Source organism: Euprymna scolopes, chromosome 4 (genome assembly GCF_053919585.1).
Source record: "Euprymna scolopes isolate OS-2025 chromosome 4, ASM5391958v1, whole genome shotgun sequence".
Lineage (NCBI taxonomy): Eukaryota > Metazoa > Mollusca > Cephalopoda > Sepiida > Sepiolidae > Euprymna > Euprymna scolopes.
This window is the reverse complement of record NC_136485.1, coordinates 57692992-57713470: the sequence shown is the minus strand read 5'-3', so window position 1 is coordinate 57713470 and position 20479 is coordinate 57692992. Positions and strand designations below refer to the sequence as shown.

The 20479-nt window shown below is 34.3% G+C and overlaps 1 protein-coding gene across 4 annotated transcripts in view; it reads left to right on the top strand.

The window, feature by feature from the left end:
- LOC145267360 (arrestin domain-containing protein 3-like) overlaps nucleotides 1-20479 on the top strand; it is a 388568-nt gene that overhangs the window by 1360 nt on the left and 366729 nt on the right. The window lies entirely within an intron of this gene.

The window sequence follows — 20479 nt, the reverse complement described above, 5'->3', positions numbered from 1 at the left end:
AACAACAACAACAACAACAACAACAACAACAACAACAACAACAACAACAACAACAACAACAACAACAACAAACAAAAAGAAAAAAAAAGAAAAACAAACAAACACACAAACAAACAAACAAACAAACAAACAAAAAGCAATACTACATATTGATACAAAAAGCTTGCTGGACAACGTTTCAGTCAATGTAAAAGATGCATTTAGAGAAGGTCGGCGGTTACATCGGCTGAAATGTTGTAGATATAACAATTGGGATGAGAATAGTAGTCCGAATAATAAAAACAATACATATTTAGTACCGTTTCGTAAAGAATTACACGTCTTTCTTTTCTTTTAAAAAACATGACCATACAGACGAATGTTGTTGTTGTTTTTGCTGTTGTTGTAATTATTATTATTATTATTATTATTATTATTATTATTATTATTATTATTGGTGCATTATTTATTATAATACATAAGAAAAAAGCCCGCATGTAGTGAGAATGAGCGAGGGACACTTGTTGTTGCTAAACACATTAAACAAGAGAGAAAGAACGGAGGAACTGATTAGAAAATCTAACGATTGATTTGATGCTGGTTTTTAGGGAACGTTCAACTTCACATGCATCTTTACTAAATGACGAGACAACAACGTCTCGTGTGTGTGTGTGTGTGTGTGTGTGTGTGTGTGTGTGTGTGCTTTTCGCTTTATTTGGATTTATTATTAATCAAATATTTATTGAATTTTAAAAAAAATCCAATAATGTAAAAAAAAAAAAAAATGAATTTCTTAAATCCTGCCTAAAAAAATAAATAAAAATAATTTCGAAATTAAATCCATTACGATGCATTTCGGATCTATTTATTCATTTATTTTTGTAAACAAGCAGACCATTTTAATCTTTTGTTAATAGTCTTTGTTTTTTAAACAAATTAGTGAATTAGTTAGTTACTCCGAAATTTTAAAGGAATTTGGAAACGTTTAAAGTGTCAAATAGAGAATCGTTTAAACTGGATTTGCCATTATTACGAAATAGTCATGTATTGTAAGTTAAGACGTTATTTACATTCAATAATTTTACAAGTAAACATTAATATGAATTAGTTATAGTTTTGTGATGATAATTATTTGAAATTATCTTTACAAATTATATATATATATACATACATATATATATATATATATATATATATATATATATATATATATATATATAGTAAGTTATGAAAATATATATGGTAATTAAGCTACACAGAATATTCCGCGTTTCATTCTCATGAGAATTCGTCAGGCATAAGCCTGAGAATTAATTGCCATATATATTTTCATAACTTACTACCTAGCTCTACCTATACGTCGAGCATTGTTGAAGTAAATACTGAAAAATCTACGCATAAAGTATATCTTCATATATTAATTTATTTGATTAAATGAAGTAATCATATATATATATATATATATATATATATATATATATATATATATATATGCTTACTGATTATCTCTCTCTCTCTCTCTATGCTTTACTGATTATATATATATATATATATATATATATATATATATATACAGAGTGTCCACAAAGTCTGGCTACATTATGCAGCCAGACTTTGTGGAAGCATCCTATAGATTATGTAGCCAGACTTTGTGGGCACCCTGTATATATATATATATATATATATATATATATATATATATATATATATATATATATATATATATATATATATATATATATATATATATATATATATATATATTACACGATTTGCATGCATTTTAGCCTGACGATGAAACGCGGAAGATTCTGTGTAGCTTAATTGCCATATATTTCTATGACTTACTTATCTGGCTCCACTCACGTATTGAGCACTATTGTAAATATTTGTAGTAAATACTAAAAATTAATACATAAAATATTATACACACTTTTTAATATCTTATGTGAACGCACAGAAATAAGTACATATGCGAGAGTCATTCTCAAAGTAAAGCCTACTCTGGTTTTAACTTAAAAAGTTGATGAGCTACGAAGATGGGGGGGGGGTATCGTTACAGCGAGCGGCCTTTTGTTCTCCATTATTTTGTTTTTTCACATCGTCACCACCATTCTCAATGCCCCCCTTGGCAGGAAATCAATGGCGCATCTCTGCTTCTGATGCACGTCCATGATAGGGATCGCTTTCTAAGAGTCTTTACACCGTCAATGTACGTCTGCAACAGAGAGATGAAACTTTCAGGTTGTGAACGCATTAGTTCAGTAATAATAATAATAATAATAATAATAATAATAATAATAATAATAATAATAATAATAATTTACAATCACTTCTGATCCATTCGGGAGGAATAAAAAATAAGAGGCATTAGTTTTGTTAACGCCTCTCGTGTACATATATATATATATATATATACATATATATATATATATATATATATATACATATATATATATATATATATATATATATATATATATAATTTTTGTATAAGCAATATCGCCTGAAGAGGTCTCTAGTGACTAAAACATTTTAATGAATGTGTAGTGACATATTAATGCTTATGTAAAACTAGTGAAAAGTAGATCTTGCACAACTTCGGTATTGAGCACTCTTGCATTAACCTCGTTAAAACTTCATTGGTTGTGCTGTAAAAGAGTGCTCAAACATTCGTGCAAGACCCTATATGTTTTCATTCAATGGACACTATAGATTGTTTTGATCATCCATCGGTACCTTCGGTTTCACGGAAAAATTATCATAACATTGGCCGATGAATCGGTCCCATTTTATGTCTTTAACCGTTAAGGTTGAGTTTTCAGTGTTTTTGTGAAACCGAAGGTACCGATGGATGATCAAAATTATTTATAGTGTCCATTGAATGAAAATAACGATACACTTACATATGAACAAAATCCTGTAATTATTATTTGGCAAATGATAAAAAGAAGAACACGTACGAAACAGTAAAAAAAAAAAAAAATCTTTAGGACGTAGTACTAATAAAAATCGATGACTTAAGTGCTAGTACTCCTATTACTACCGCCGAGACACGGTGTTACAAAAGAGCACCGAGTGCCCTGCTCAGCACCCCACTTTTTTTTTTTTTTTTTGTAAATAGACACAGGTCAGCAGCTTATTTTTATTTATCTATTAAATACTAGATATTAAGAAGCATTTATCAATATTTCAAACTATTGTTTACGCTTGTATTCAGTGGTATTTGATCATAAACAGTAGATACTTGTTGTCACTTGTTCCGCAACTCTCTCTCTCTACTTTGAAGTCTTATTGACTCTTACGTTGAGCAGTATTTGATAATGATACGAAATACCTGTTGCCACTTGTTATCTCTCAAAACTGATACTTTGTTTACTCTTGTATTGAACGGTATTTGATAATACAATATACGTGTTGTCACTTGTTCTCCCTCCGACTATATCAAGCTTTGTTTATTCATGTATTGAACAGTATTAGATAATCATCATTAGATATTTGTTGTCACTTGTCCATTATTTTCCAAACCTTATGTTTACTTTTGTATTAAGCAGTATTTGGCATTAATATGAAATACTTGCTGTCACTAGTTCTTCTTTAAAGAGTGTTTACTCCCGTAGTGAACATCTATATATTAATACGATAGCATGTTTATTTTTTGTGTCACGCTTACATCCGGGTCGTTTAATTACCATGTACTTGCATTTCTTGTCATAAATAATTTTACCAAGAATTCTTCATAAGTTTCGGTTTCGATTATGGCTGAAGGAACTCGAGTTATATATATATATATATATATATATATATATATATATATATATATATATATATATATATATATATATATATATATATATATATATATATATATATTCAAGCAAATATTATTAAATACAACGGAGACATTTTGTCTTATAATTCTTTTTTTTAATTTTTCAATTTTTCGTATTGTCTTTTTTGTTTCAAAATCAAAAATGTTAATAAAGGATCCATACATGTTGCTGTTACGAGTGCTTTCGATTCGTCCATGAATCATCATCAGGTGTTAAAAATACAGGATTGCGAAAAAGAGGATTTTAGTTTTCATTTTTAATCCTCTTTTTCGCAATCCTGTATTTTTAACACCTGATGATGATTCGTGGACGAATCGAAAGCGCTCGTAACAGCAACATGCATGGATCCTTTATTAACATTTTTGATTTTGAAACAAAAAAGACAATACGAAAAATTGAAAAATTAAAAAAAAAGAATTATAAGACAAAATGTCTCCGTTGTATTTAATAATATTTGCTTGAATGAAAAAATGCTGCCTAAATATATATATATATATATATATATATATATATATATATATATATATATATATATATATATATATATATATATGTATATGGATATATTTTTTAGTTTTGAAATCGCAACTTTATAATATATAAAAATCGATAGAATATTAACTCTATAATAATACTAGACGACCCGTGACCCGTTGGTTCAGTATGTTATATTAGCTATGGAATTAATGTATGAGCGTGACACTTGTGACGTAAAGAAAATAGTTTTTTGTGACATAACAGAAACATTTTTATGAAAGTATATTAAAATGAAAAAAGAATATAGATGGATTTCTATGAGTCGTTCTGTTTATAATTGTTTTTGAAAAAAAAAAAAACTTACAGCCATTGAATTATAAGTGGTTTGCCATATTTATAAGTAAATATGCACTGAACAGATACCATAATACTTAAAGTTAAATCCAAATTTTTATATATCTTTTAATTTAAACGCGAAAAAAACCCAAAAAACAATTGGGACGCTGAAAACATACACAGTAAAACAATACATTTTATTGTCGCGTTGATTATTTATTTGTAAATATGTTTTTTTTTTAATTTGCGTTACAAATAAATAATCAACGTAACAATAAAATGTATTGTTTTACTGTGTACATTGTCAGCATCCCAATTTTTTTTGCGTTTAAATTATCCAAATAAACAATGTTAATACGTTCTGCTTTTTTTTTTACATTGGTCATTACCGTATTACGTTATGGGTTTATGTTTATGTATGCATGCGCAACCTGAAGTCGCAAACCGGATGTTGGGTTACAACACCCGTTACAAGGTCATTTGAGTTTTATAATTATATAGATATACTAAATCTGCAACAATTAAAATATCATATTTAAGCGTACTTTACAACCGGGCTTTGCCGGGCGTTCATGCTAGCTTAGATAAATACTTTTGCAGTTTAAAACAAAAAAGCTACAATAATATTAGATCGTCTCCATTTACACTGAACATCTACAGAATGCCAACATCAATATTTTACATATAAATGAGTCCCCTGTGGAATTTCCACAGGTCCCACTAGTTATTTAATAATACAGGTTGTTACTTGGTCTCTCGCTCTATTTCTCTCTTAAACCTTATATTTACAAGCAGTATTTGATACTATATACTTGTTGTTACTTGGTCTTTCTAGCCTCCGCCTCTCTTTCTCTGACCATAGAAATATCCGATTCTTGATTGTCAATAAGTTCGTCTTTAGTTTTCTTATCAGTTTGTTCAAGCTGGAGATGGCGCAGGCTATCGGATGCCAAACATTCACCCACTAAATCGGATTTTCAAACCGAGAGATCTTTTTAAAATTCTGACTGTCCCTTTAAGTGCAATTGTGAAAGTATGTACCTCAGTATTAATGGATATATCATACACTATCTCACGTATTTGTGTAGTGCATATGTTTCTCGCTTACTGGTAACTTTGATAAATACACATTTAATTAGTATTTTTTATTTACTAAAATATTCTGTTCGATCAAAAATAATAATAATAATAATAATAATAATAATAATAATAATAATAATAATAATAATAAATACAAGACATTAAAAAATATTGTAAACGTGACTAGCTAATCCTATCTCCACACTTTAAAAAACCGACCTTGTCTTACTCTGCGGTTAGGGACTAGCTTCTTATCATGTAGAATTAAACGCATATATATATATATATATATATATATATATATATATATATATATATATATATATATATATATATATATATATATATATATATATATAAAGTCGCAAAATGAAAAGACCCAATCACTTACATATTAGGTCCATCAATACGCGCACATCTATACACGCACTAACAGGAATAAGATACACCAACGAACACACATACACAGTACCACGCTGCAAAACATTCACATACATATTATCTTTATACGTACATATTCACACTATGAACATTTTGACTTGTGATTATATCCTCCACTTTCTTTACCAAGCACGTGTTGGCTATATGAACATTTTCATTATTTAAAGTAACTTGCATATTCTTATGCTTTGTATAAAAATAGTTTGTTACTAAATTTCGTTTGCCTCAATTTTTCATTTATAATTTATATGTAGGTAGCACTTGCTAACTGGTGACCCTTCTATCCTCTTAATTTTTCATTTATTTCAATTTTTATATGTATGTCTATATATACAAATAGTTTTCATTTTATTTCTTCGCTGAAACATAGTTTCTATACCCAGTTTATATTAAATGTTGGTGTGGTTCTTTACTAACCTCAAAGATGCTATCAGCATTCAAAACGACTTCTAACAAAGCCGAGAACCACGTCACAGCATTAAGACTTAAACAGAAACCAGTTATTTTTATTTATGTCATTAATAATAAACTCCTCAGCTTAAAATTCACGGCTAATATGAACTGGAACAAATACATTGAAGACATTGCAGACATTGCAAATCATGCCTTGACAGAGTACAAAATAGACTTCGTGGTTTAGTGGGGGATGCCCTTTTCTCTACCCTGCAACCCCTCTCCCACAGAAGAGACGTTGCGAGCCTATCCTTGTTTTATCGTTATTTTCATGGCAGGTGCTCGTCTGAACTCCAATCTCTGGTTCCCCCTCGACAATCTTTCACGAAAAACACCCGTCTAGCTGAATCCACTGTGAAAAATTTCCCCCACTCTATATCTGTGCCTAAATCAAAACGCGGATTTCATGAACAAAGCTTCTTTCTTAGAACTGCACGCCTGTGGAACTCTGTTCCGTCTGCCTGCTTCCCTCCGGACTACAACTTGGATGTCTTCAAGTCTAATGCTAACAAATTCCTAATGAACCATCCCCTTAAGTAAACACTTCATCAAATCTCCTCACTAACGTAATGTACTTGCAATAACCCTTATCCCTGAGTGGCTTCCGGGCCTTGATAAGTGGTGATCATTGTGTAAAAAAAAAAAAAAAAAAAAAGGTGGGTTCCCTCTATTATGCTAGAAGACTACTCACACCTGAAAGTATCCTGTACCTCTTCCAGGCCACTATTCGTTCATGCGTGGAGTGTTGTTGCCACATCTAGGCTGGTGCATCTACCACTAGTCTCTCCCTCTTGGATAGGGCCCCAAAAAGTCTTCAATCTAATATATCCCACTTTGTCAACTAAGCTCTAACCCCTGTCCCATTGCCGCAATGTTGTATCTCTGTGCCTGTTTTACAAGTATTTTAATATAATGTGCTCTGGTGAACTTGTTGCATTTGTGCCCCCCCTCGACGTTCATATCCCTGAAAACTCCACTTAGCAACAAAATCACACCCCTTCACTGTTAAGGTTCTCAAATGCCAGAAGGCATTCTACTCTAATAGCTTCTTCCCTCAAACAGCTAGACTTTGGAATCCCCTTCCTACTACCTGCTTACTAACTGTACTGATATGCAGAAGTTTAAATGTAATGTAAATCAACATCTTGTTAATTTTTCCAAGATATGGTTCCAAATAGTAAGCCCAGTGCATCCAAGTGGCGATATATTTTGTTAGGGATAAACGTGAGTAAAAAAAAAAAAAAAAAAAAAAAAATTATGATGATGGAGTTAAAATAACTGATTTATATCGTGAAACTTCCAAATTTTAAAATTATTTTGATGTCGGTTATACTGAAGATTTCCGATTTAAGATGGTGCTAATAAAACAAATTGGTATTAGTTTTATAACATTGGGGAAGAGATGTAAACAAAGAGATTCATAGGTGCTTCTCCATGGTTACATGTAGATTGGCGTAAAAAAAGAATATGAAACCATTATGATCTATTTGTGGGGGGGGGGGGAAGTAAAACCTGTTCAGCAAAAATGACAGAAATTCATCCAGTAATTTTGTTTTCTATAATATAAATCTCACCTGTCTATTTAAATGTATGTATGTATGTATGTATGTATGTATATATGTATGTATGTATATATGTATGTATGTATGTATGTATATATGTATGTATGTATGTATGTATGTATGTATATATGTATGTATGAAGCAAATCTCTGATTTAAAAAACCATAAAGCGGAAGACCAGTACCCGCATTAAGCTGGTCTGCAGTTAAATTTGTTGCTGGCTATCTTGCTCTTGCTTGTTGCTGGATCTCAACATTTTGAACCGAGAGAGAGACTTAGCTGTCGTACAAAGCTAAGACTCTGTAACATCATATTTGTATAGATACTCCCTCAGACATTTGGGCTCATGGATTTTAAATGTTGTAGGGAGTGGCACTCGTCTGACAAGACGTTGCAATCATCATCATGTATGTATTAACCACACCTGTGATTTATGCGGTAAAATAACTTTATCCGGAGCTGGCCTAGCTAGCCACAAGCATTCACATGGAGATCAATCTTTCTTTGATGGGGAAAACATTGCAGGGCACAGATGTTCTGTTTGCTCTGTGGTCTGTAAATCGAGTGGAGGCCAGAAGCGTCATATGAACGTCCACAGTAGAGCAGCACCAGTTGGCATCCCTCAATCTCAGCTTAAGTGTGACCTTTGCAACAGACTGTGTAAGAGCAGGGCTGGTCTGAAGAGCTACCTTCGTTCCCACAGAAAATAGGAATCAATGCATCTTGATAACATCTCCATATGTATATATATATATATGTGTGTGTGTATAAGTTGTATATATGTGTATATAAATTTAAAAATAAAGAAAAAAAGATATTTCAAAAATACATGAAAATGAATGAGTAATCAACAATAAAGCAAGGGAAAGATGGTCTCCTTCTGTCAAGAAGTGACAATCACCATGTATGTATGTCTGCCTAAAACTTTCGACAGAGGCAACGGATTTTCATGAGATTGGTACCGTTTTGAAGCTCCACCCTTCGGACGACAAATATCGAAAAGTTGGCCAAAAACATTAATTCCTTCACACTTAACTGGTCACTTTTCTACATGGAGGATTCGCTTTTTTTCGCCGATATTTTCGAAAGCCAACCCCTCTTTTTCATTGACTAGCCTTTATTTAAGCCTATTCCACTTCCGGTTTGGGAGCAACAGTAAAGACGTCAGTTTTTTTTTTATGTTATTTACCTCTTTCATGGTACGGGTTCGAGCCTGCCTACCTACTACCACTTTTTTATTCTTTTTTTTGCTCAATACACACCTCCAAACACTCGGGCAACGCCAGGCACCCAGTCTAGTTACAAAATTAATACCACTTTTAGCTGTACACAGAATATCGCAGCCATTATCGGCATCATTATCAAATCAATGGGGGATAATTCAATTGTTTGTGGAGGAAAATCAATGTTTAATGCTTAAACACGAAAAAAAAATCTCCTTTGAATATCATGATAATAGTGATGATATTCCTCTTATGGTTAAAAGTTTAATTTATTCTATGAAAACAAAACTACTCGATGAGTTTCGTAATTTTTGGTTCACAGTACTTATTTTTTTTCTCATCATAAAGATTTCTTGCTATTTTTCTAAGACACCCATATTCAATCTTGCTGGTGTCGCAGTACTCCCATTTTGTTTACAAACAAACATGAATATGCCATCGACAGAAACCGATAATCCTTGAATAGGTCAGAACCACACGTGCTAAACATAGCAACGATTTTTTAATAACAAAGAAATAACACATAAGACTTCATTTTTCACAAACTAAACAAAAATAACTGATTTTTATTTTGATTGTTTAATATATACACGAGCAGTAAACACCCTGGATATTTTTGCCTGTAAGAAATCTGGCCTGTAATTAATATTAAACATTTGATTATTTAACGAGCCAATTCCTGTAACTTGAACATGTTTCCATGAAGACAGCGACTTCACAGCAAATTTTCAGCTTGGCCTGGGAACTAGGAGACTCCTAATCCTGACTTAACAATATCAAGTTGATGAGTCCAGTCATCATGAGAACTAGGGGCAGTAGCAGTACCCACACAGCTCTTTTCAGCAAACCATCCTTTTAAGAATGACTCATAAAATGCGATACACACTTCACTCTCTGCTACTGCCTGCCCTTTGAAACTCCCCTTTACAACCAGTGACTCCAGTAACCTCAGCACATTCCTGCATATTTCAGCACCTCCCATGCCTTCAGCTTCCAGCAAATCCAGCAGCCCCAGCTCACTTCTGCAGCTTCCAGTGACCCCAGCACTTCTATAACTTCCTACAATGTCTGCGGCTTCAGCCCACTTCTGCAGCTCAAGTGATTTCAGCCATTGGCTCCAGCACTTCCAGCCACCAGCTACAGTGCCCAGCGACGTCCAGCTACCCATTCCAGTGCCTACTAATGTCTAGCTATCCATCTCATTGCTCATTGACGTCCAGCAGCCCATTCCAGTACCCACTGAGATCCGCCCACAAATTCCAGTGCCCACTGACATCCAGCTACCAGCAGTAGTGCCCGTCGACGTCCAGCTATCCATTCCATTGCCCTTTGATGTCCAGCAACCCATTCTTGTACCCACTGAGATCCGTCCACCAATTCCAGTGCCAATCAATATCCAGTACCCTGTCAACATCAGATCCTGTCTATACGACCCAGTCATACTATTTCATGGATGCACAAATTTCAACTTCAACCCCGTGAGATGTTAGTTCTTGCTCTTAACAATCCATTGTCATACGATTTTACCGTTTTCCTGTGGTAAATAAAATACGATACCAATCGTCTTTAACTGAACTTTAACCCATCATCTGTGTTTGTCATCCCTTTGTTATTGCCGTTACCACTTTGCCTTGTGTCGATTTTCTTAGTTTTATGGTCGCTTGACACCTTCACTGTTGGGCCCTTTTGCAGCTTTTTGTTTGTGTCTTAGTCGATTTCTCTCAAACAAGTCGTTCAAAATTATGTCAAATCGACTTTTGATTAATTGACTCTCGCTTTGTGGTTATAATTCTATTCGAAATTACATTAATGGATGTATTTTTAAAATATTTTAAATCTGAGATAATTTATATTTTAAAGCATTCTTTCCTAAACAATAAAGATAAAAGTTTGGTGATGGTATTGGTGCAGTCTAGTTACCAAGAAAAAAAGGGTGTAAAGAAAAAAACAAACAAAAAATACAACAAATAACTTTTACCAAACGCAAGAAAATTCAATAGTCTATCGTTGTTTTAGCTTTGGAACTTTTAAGTATTTTTTTCTTTCTTTTAGATTTTGTAGCATCACTTTTACTTCGAAAAGCCAGAGTCGTTAGAATTATGGCCGCCATGTTTGTCGGGGCTTAGTCCTGAATTTCAGACTTAAATGATAGTACCCCCCCAAAAAAAAATAACTACAGAATAAGTGCGTGTGTGGGGGAGGGAGTTAGTGGAATCGGTAAAATAATTATTTTTCAATCAATTAGTTACAATTATTAGTTGTATTTTTGCTAAATTTTCGATTTTTAATTTGTTAAACATCAAATAATGACTTCACATCAAGTAAAATAAAATGGCATGTTGAATCCATTGGGTTTAGGAACGATTACAAGCAACAATACAAACTCTAAAAAACAAAAAAAAACAAAAAAACGAGCACTTAAAAAAAATTCCAAAACTAAAATGTTATGCCGATCGACTAATATTAAATACTAGCAGTTCAGTCCGGCTTTGTTCGAACCCTATGTACTGTTCATACTGGGCATTAATCAAGTCTTGCTTCTTTTCTGACAAATTCTCATTTTTCTATTTGCGCAATAATCAGGGTTCTTTTGTCTTTTTTAAAGTTTTATTTTACTTTATTTTTTCTAATGTAATGATCAAGTTTCCTTCTTTTCTTCGTTTATAACAAATTTCATTCTTTCTTTACTTATTTACTTACTGTTCGGCCCGGCTTTGCTCGAACCCTATGTACTGTTCATAATTTGCCCTACGTGTAAATACACTTTATGTAAGATTTCAAATGTTTAGACCAAAATTTGTCTGAGTAATTTGGTAGAGACTGCATATCATACTTTTTTTAAAACTTTGACCCCAATTTTGACCCCTGAACATTTATTATTTTGGTCTCAAATCAAAATACAAAGTTTTACCCATGTCCAAGTGACCTACATCTAAAATTTCAAGTCTTTAGACCCAAAATTGGCGGAGGAATTTGGTAGAATCTGCAAAGGTCAACTCTTTCAAATTTAACCCTTTGGCAGCCAAATTTTCACCCCAAATCTGATTAAAATGCTTGCCGCATGTCTGAATACTCGTTATATATAAATTTCAAATGTTTAGACCCCAAAATGGCTGAGTAGTTTGCCAGTCAAATCTTTGGAACTTTGACCTCTTGGTAACTCAAATTTTCGACCACAACCGATTAAAAAGCTTGCCCTATCTCTGAATACCCTTTATGTAAAATTTCAAATATTTAGACCAGGAATTGGCTGAGTAATTTGGTAGATACCGCAGAGGTTAAATTATTTTTAACTTTGACCTCAGTTTTGACCCATTAACATTTATTGGGGGGGGCTCAAATCAAATTAAAAAGTTTGATCCATGTCCAAGTAATGTACATTTAAAATTTCAAGTGTTTAGACCCAAAATTGGCGGAGGAGTTTGGTAGAGTTTTCGAAGGTCAAATCGTTGAACTTTGACCCCTTGACATCCAAATTTCTGGCTGAAAACTGATTAAAAAGATTTTCCCAAATCTCAATACCCCTTATGTCAAATTTAGAGTCTGTAGACCGAAATTTGACAGAGTTATTTGGTAGGGAAATGCACACACACACACACACACACACACACACACACACACACACACACATTTTCACTTTTATAGATATATATAGATTCTTCCATTTGGTAAAAGTTATTTATTGTAATTTTTTTTTACCCATTATTTTCTTCCTGATTCTGATTTTTTGACATACAGATTAATAATTTATATTATTTGGATTATTTGGACTCTCGTTCTCATCTTGAGTGTTATCTCACAATGTTTTGGTCGATGTAACCTCTGACCTTCTTCAGTTATATTTTGTCAAACTTTCTGTCAAATCTGCACAGAATTTCAAACAAAACCCTTTAGAAAACAAAGCCTTTCAACAAACAACAAACAATATTTATTTAACTTCTGGAAACCTTTCTACTCCAATAGTTTCTTTCCTCGAACAGCTAGACTTTGGAATTCCTTTCCTACTACCTGCTTCCCTGACTGTACTGATATGCAGAAGTTTAAATGTAACGTAAACCAACATCTTGTTAATTTTTCCAAGTAGTGAGCTCTTACGTCTTGCCTTGTTAGGGGTGAACGTGAGTTAAAAAAAAAAAAAAAAAAAAAAAAGGAAAGAAAAGAAAAGAAAAAGAGAAGAAAGTTAAAATTAAACAGAATTGATATATATTAAATGTTAATTGCTGAAACATATTTTGCAGCAGTATATCTTCTGGTGAAGATGACTTTTCTTGGTTGTCAGGTTGACAGGGACAGAAGAGTGCGTAGATGTCTTTCTTTGTGAGTGTCTGGGAGCCCTCTGTCTTCTGCACTTCAATTCCCAAAGAGTCTTGATGTACTCTCTCAAAAGTCCAATCATAATTCATACTCACTAAAGGCTGATTGTGTGACGAAACCTCATTAGTTTTTTTTTGCTATATTCAGCAGTTGGAAAAAACAAAGATGGAAAAAGAAAAAATGTGAACTCAGTTTACAGAAATTTGTCGATTTAACACTTAAATGGGAATTTTATTGAATCTTAGGGATCGAAGTAGGAATTTTATTGAATATTAGGGATCAAAGTAGGAATTTTATTGAATATTAGGGATCGAAGTAGGAATTTTATTGAATATTAGGATACAAAGTGGAAATCTTATGGAATTTAAGGAGTGCAGGTGTGAGTCTTATGGAATTTTAGAAGTTTAACGTCCAGATAAAACCTTGGAAACAGACAAGACATATAAGAGCTAATCTTGGTATAAACTGTAAAACAACTCTTATAAAATCTCTGACAAAAGGGCCACCAAAGAAAAGAAAACAAAGCAATAACACCGGATCTTCTTAAATAATCACACATTTTATACTGAATAGGCTCAAAATTGCTTTTATTAATAGAGCTTCTAGTTTAGGTAATTGTTCTATATATAGAAATATATACACATAACTAACTTCACACACACACACACACACACACACACACACACACACACACACACACACGCACACACACACACACACACACACACATATATATACGTAGATGTTATGTGTTTTTGTTTTTGCGATACGTTTTGAATGAATTCAATTATTTACGAAAGTGCATTTTTAACTAAATGGTAGTTGGGAATAATTTTCTCTTTAACCAGTTTTGTACTCCCATATGGAGAGCGGTATATATATTGTTTTTAAAATATAATTATCCACTGAAACGTGTTTCGTCGTTTATGACTCATCAGAGTGGCTGAATATATATATATATATATATATATATATATATATATATATATATATATATATATATATATATATATATATAGTCATTCACAGACATACTATGGCTCCTTGGTGTGGCTAAAAATGTTGAATTTTAATTCTCAGATTCAATATCCCACCGTTTGGGCAGGAGTCAGCAATGATCACTTCGTCCATCCTGGGATGACCTCCGTTCAGTCTTGAGAAACAATTTGTACGCTCTGTAAAGGTTGCTAAGCATGTAATTGGGTTGCAGAATCTCTTCCCACTCCCCTCTTGTCTCGGCACTGCTTGATTCCAGTGGCAAGGAGAACTCCAGGACAACTGGAAACAATGCCAAGATAAACTGAGAGCTTATACAGCACCTGCTATTCCCAAATGATCTTGTACTGGCTAGGCTCAATGTTGCTTAACTTCTGTGAGCTAATGGGAACCGATGTGTCAACATCATTATGCCGTACACGATTATGCAGTAGATTCTCATATATTTATATTCTCTCTCTCTCTCTTTTTTTTTTAATACCTCGGAAGCCATAAACATTCAATAATGAAATATATACACAACTCCATGCACAAAAATGGCCCAATTTTTATAAATCAATACTTCCTCTCCCATCAAGAACCAGGCCTTGGTTTTATGTGTGGTCAGGGAAGGAGGGGGTCGTAACAAAGTACATGAACCTATTTCATTGTTTATCGAGATTTAAGAATGTTTGGTCTGAGAATTTGCTCAATCAAAATCCATGCGAGAGAAGGGGGTGGGGTGCTCGTGGAAAATTTACAAATTCCAGTTTCTTTGTATATTTTCATAAAGTGGAAGATCAACTTGATATTATTTTTTTTATAACTACCTCCGTTGACTTGCCTCCCCACCAGGGCAAAGTTAGACACAAGATCGTTTTCTTTTCTCATTAAAAAAAAACAAAAAAAACAAATACTTACGATTCTTCACTTATCAAGGCCAAAAGCCACTCGAGGATAAGAGAGTGATATTTTCATTGTGACGATGGAACAGTACTATGAAAGGATTGAGAAATATGATCAATTCACAGGACGACATGACAAAATATTTGTTAACATTGGACTTGAAAACGACCATGATGTAGTCTGCAGGGAAACAAGTGTGGAGAACATACAGCTCCCTGGAAAGGGGCATTTTGGATTGTGACAGAAATAAAGATTACCTCAGGCTAGAAAGAAATTTACCTACTCCCTTCCCACCACACACACATTGACCAAAAACAGAAAAGATGAAGTGTAGCCCTAAAACATATATCACACCTTGCTTCCAGCTAAAAGAACAATAACTGTGTATATTTTCTGGAACTTTTACTAATTTCCACATAACACATTGTAATGTAGTCGTTAAATGTCCACATTTAGGACCCACACGCTGTATGCAAACAGTCACAAGGAAACAAAGACAAGAAAAGAATTCAATACACCTTATTTCCAGTTGAAACAACAGACATTTATTTACAGGTACTTTCCATAATAACGCCTTGTTTCTTATTCAAAAGTCTTCTCTTACACCAATGTGCTTAACAAGACTATGCTGTGTCAAACACGTCGTACGCTGTCATTGTCCGGCCATGTTTAGGACACGTCTTTCTCTGTCACTTTTGAGCAATGTGTGTAACACGTTTATCTTTGTTCTCGGCCACGTTTTTCTTTCATTTTTATAATCTTTTTCTTTCCTTCTTCCTAGCTGTGACGTCACTTCTCACACGGCTCGATCATTTGTATAAAGCTACTGCTGCTGTCATACGTGCATCCATGCTCTGTTACAACATAAATACATTGCTTTTGTTTTTTTTTTTTTTAGTTAAAATGCATTTATTTGAAATCGCATTAATCTGAAAAAGCACTGAAGGCATTTCTTTGATACACGCTTGCATTACAGATGAAGTCACTCTCAAGACCTAGCTGGAGTGAGCAAAAGGGGTTTAGTTTTGTGCAGTTCTAGGAGGTCCACCTGCCCAAGCTTTGTCTTCTCTCTTTGAGAAGGAGTTATTTTATTGCTAATCGTCTGTGGCGCCCTTACTGGGGAGTGCTGACGGGGCTGTCCAGACACTTTTTGCAGGTCAAAGTGCCGCTCCACGGGGGCGCTGATTTCTCAATTCCATTTTCCGACGCTTGTCTCACACTTCTAGCAGTAGGAAAGAACTAAAACCCCTCTCGATCAGTGATGCAACCTGCAATTTTTAAAAATGCCTTCCCCAATCGGCATACATCAAAACAAAGACAATCATATGATTGTACTTCAATCCCTGTGTAATGTTTTCATTCAAGAAACCTTAAAAGGGTCACTTTATATGTTCAGAAGAGGAGACGAAAGACGGTTGTGACTTTTTAATGTTTATTTTTTGTCGAGAAATATTCAATACATGAGAGAGACTAGTATTGTTTTAACTATTAATTAACTATCTTATCTATACAAGTAAAACCAGTAGATGTATGTGTGTGTGTGTGTGTATCTGTAAATATTTAACCGATAAACTCTTAAACTCCTGGTCACATAAAAAAGGGCTCCTTCAGCTTTTGACAGACTATGGATACCCACGTGAAATTTTTTTGTCCCAGGAGGTGTGCAATCTCCAATCACACCTCTCCTGAGTCGACATTGTTAAATACCAGTGGCAGCTGAAGTCTATGTACAGGACGACTGGAAACAAATGCTGAGATAAGCGGAGAGCACATACAGCACGTAGAATTCTCAAATGATCACCCAGCTGGTACTAACCAGGCTCAACATTGCTTAATTTCAGTGATCTGATGAGAACCAGTGTCAACACGATTATGCCGTATATATAAATAAAAACTGTAGATGTATGTGCATGTGTGTGTGTGTATCTGTAAATATTTAACCGATAAACTATTAAACTATTGGTCACATAAAACCCCTCTCGATCAGTGGTCACATAACACTGAATCTAATAGAAAATATTGATCATGCACCAAGGATGGTTTATAACGAGTAAAATCTTTGTTTGGATGGATAAATGACATACAGAAATATGTTGGCAAGTTGAAATACAAAATAGGGCATATTTATATTACCTTTAGGCATGCGCAAATTAATTCATAGTTGAAAGTGGTTTAATTTTAAATCTTCCCTTATCTATCTGTTGATAGTTCAAATGGTAGGGAACATGGTTAGAGAACTAAATGTTTTGGTTTCGATTCTAGTTAATAGCATCCAAGTCATTTTTTTTAAAAACTTTTGAAAATCAGTAATATATATACACAGTTTAATGAAAACCGGTTTTCTTTTTTTGTTGCAGATCACCTACTAGTTAGCCAGTTGTGTACAAAACCCTAAGAGTGATAGAAGCCTTCTATCATGTCTGAAAGTGACACAATGTTTAATTAGCTAGATAGGAGATGCACCACTGTACAACTCATGTGCTCTACTGATCCAAATTATGACAAAAAGACCATTGCCAGCACCCTTAAATTGCATTGCTGGATTGCCATGAATAACAGGGATGCGTCCAAGATGATGAAAACAAAGTTTTCGGCCACCCTTATGGTCTTTGGTGTGGTTTCAAGTGAAGGCTACATCATGCCATCTCAAATCATCGAAGTCAGCTTGAAAGTCAACACCAAAGTGTACCTGAATGTGCTGAAGAATGTGGTGCAATCAGGTGGCCACTGGCAGACCTTGGAAGTGGCAGCAGGACATGGCGCTGACCCACAAGTCCAAAGAGACCAAGGCGTGGCTTCAGAAAGAGTACTACAACTTTGTCCCCTTCTCTCATTAGCTCCCACCTCCTCTCCTAACCTGATCCCGCTGGACTACTTCGCTTGGTCATATGTCGAGAACATCATCAACATGACCTCTGACAACACCAAAGGCAGTCTGATCGCTGCCATTCACCAAGTATTCTCTGAGCTCTTGTGGAAAAGGCATGGTCTCAGTTCTGAACCCGTATTGAGGTGGTGATTGAGGCTGAAAGCGACTACAATGAATAGATGTCAGCTCTACTACATGATCAAGTTACATGAATTGATTTGTTCAATAAATTTAAAAAATAAAGCTGTAGTGTTGTTTTCTTTAGGGCGATACTTTTATTTTTCCACCCTATATATATATATATATATATATATATATATATATATATATATTATTCAATAGAGAATTGGCTCTGTAATAATACGAACTCTGCATTAATTAAAATATTTTTAAGCGTAATTGTAATGTAACAGAGCGTAGACGCACGTATAACAGTTGTATGCAAATGCCAAGCCATGTGCGTAGTGACGTTTTGGTAAGGCAAAAGAAAAAGACTATCAAAAAAACGTGTGCACAGACCAACGAGCATGTTAGAGAAGATGATCACGTTAGAGATGTGGGTGATGTCACAACCGTAACAAGAAGTCATGCAAGTTAGAAAAATGAGGAATAAGGGTCTTTTCTTAAAATCTGAAACAGAAAGTTGAAGTTCTTTTCTATTTTTTGTTTTCTTTGCAACTGAATCTACAACGTGTTGGACCCCGAGTGTCTACAGTTTAAAGTTAAAACGTTTGTGTAATGTTACAATGACCGGGCAAGAGCCCCACTCTCCCGCTAGTTAAGCATAAAACAGAACAGCGAACAGAAATCTTGTGTGTGTGGAAGGGGTTCGATGTTTCCCTTTTTGTGTAATTGGCTGTCTTGCACATGTCCATAGACGGACTCAAATCAAACCTCTGTTTCTCTGTTAACCTCGATATCCATGACGTCATGCCATGTCGGCTAATTTCTTCTTGTTTTTGACCTGTTTGAATCTTACAGAACGTCTCTTCCTGTTCATCTCCTATGGGAATTGGTTTATTTCTAAAACTTTGTGTCACTTCGATCTGTACTTAGTTTTATCCTTGTCAAGATTAGCAATAGTTGCTATTGTTATGTAATTGGAAACACAAGAAATTATTTGTTATTTATCTGTCCATCGATCTGTCTATATATCTATGCGTATTATCAGTATATCTATCGATCTAGTTATCTATCCATCTTTTCATCTATTTATCTATCAATCTATCTATCTGACTGGCATGGTAAACGGGAAGGTGTGAGCTGTATTTTGATATATTGTTAAAACATGTGAAAGTCACATCAGACTTGGTGACCAAATGATTGCACTGGAAGAGTCTGATAGCTGACCTGGAAGTACGTGTATGTGATCCCGTGTTCTAGTTAGCTGAGAAAATAGTCGAAGTTGAATTAAGAACGTCAACAGAAGAAGATGATCTGAAAGGTGTCTCCTCTCAAAGGGGGGTGGGAAGCGTCTCAGATGTGGGATGTATAAGCATTAACCACTCAAGGAAAGATCGGCGATCACCCTTCTGCTAGATGCCATGCCTGGGAGTAAATAAACTACAAAAAAATACACAGGGTCTTATTATCTCTGTTGAAACGTCTTCATTTATACAAAATCCTTCTTCCCAAGAATTGCTGAAAATCTTCCAGCAGAAACCAGGTACGCCACGTTCATGAATTCATGTTATATGCCAACACGCACACATATACGCACAATAAAAGAGACACTACTGACGATCATGGCAGGTTAAAATGGTTAACGAAAAGAGTTAATTATACATTGACTGCAACACGATAAGCTTGGGTTCAGATAATGAAGAACCACCATAGACATTTAATGACATGTAAGCACATATTAAGAGGAACCCTTCGCCACATACATATGTCTATTCAGTGTACGGTCCTGGATATGACCTTAAACTATATCCGATAGTGAGGCCCCAGCTTGCGGGCTCTGGGGAGTGTGGAGCCACCCTTTAATTGCCATTGCTCTGACCCAGAGTGGTAGTACCTGTTAGGGTCCCA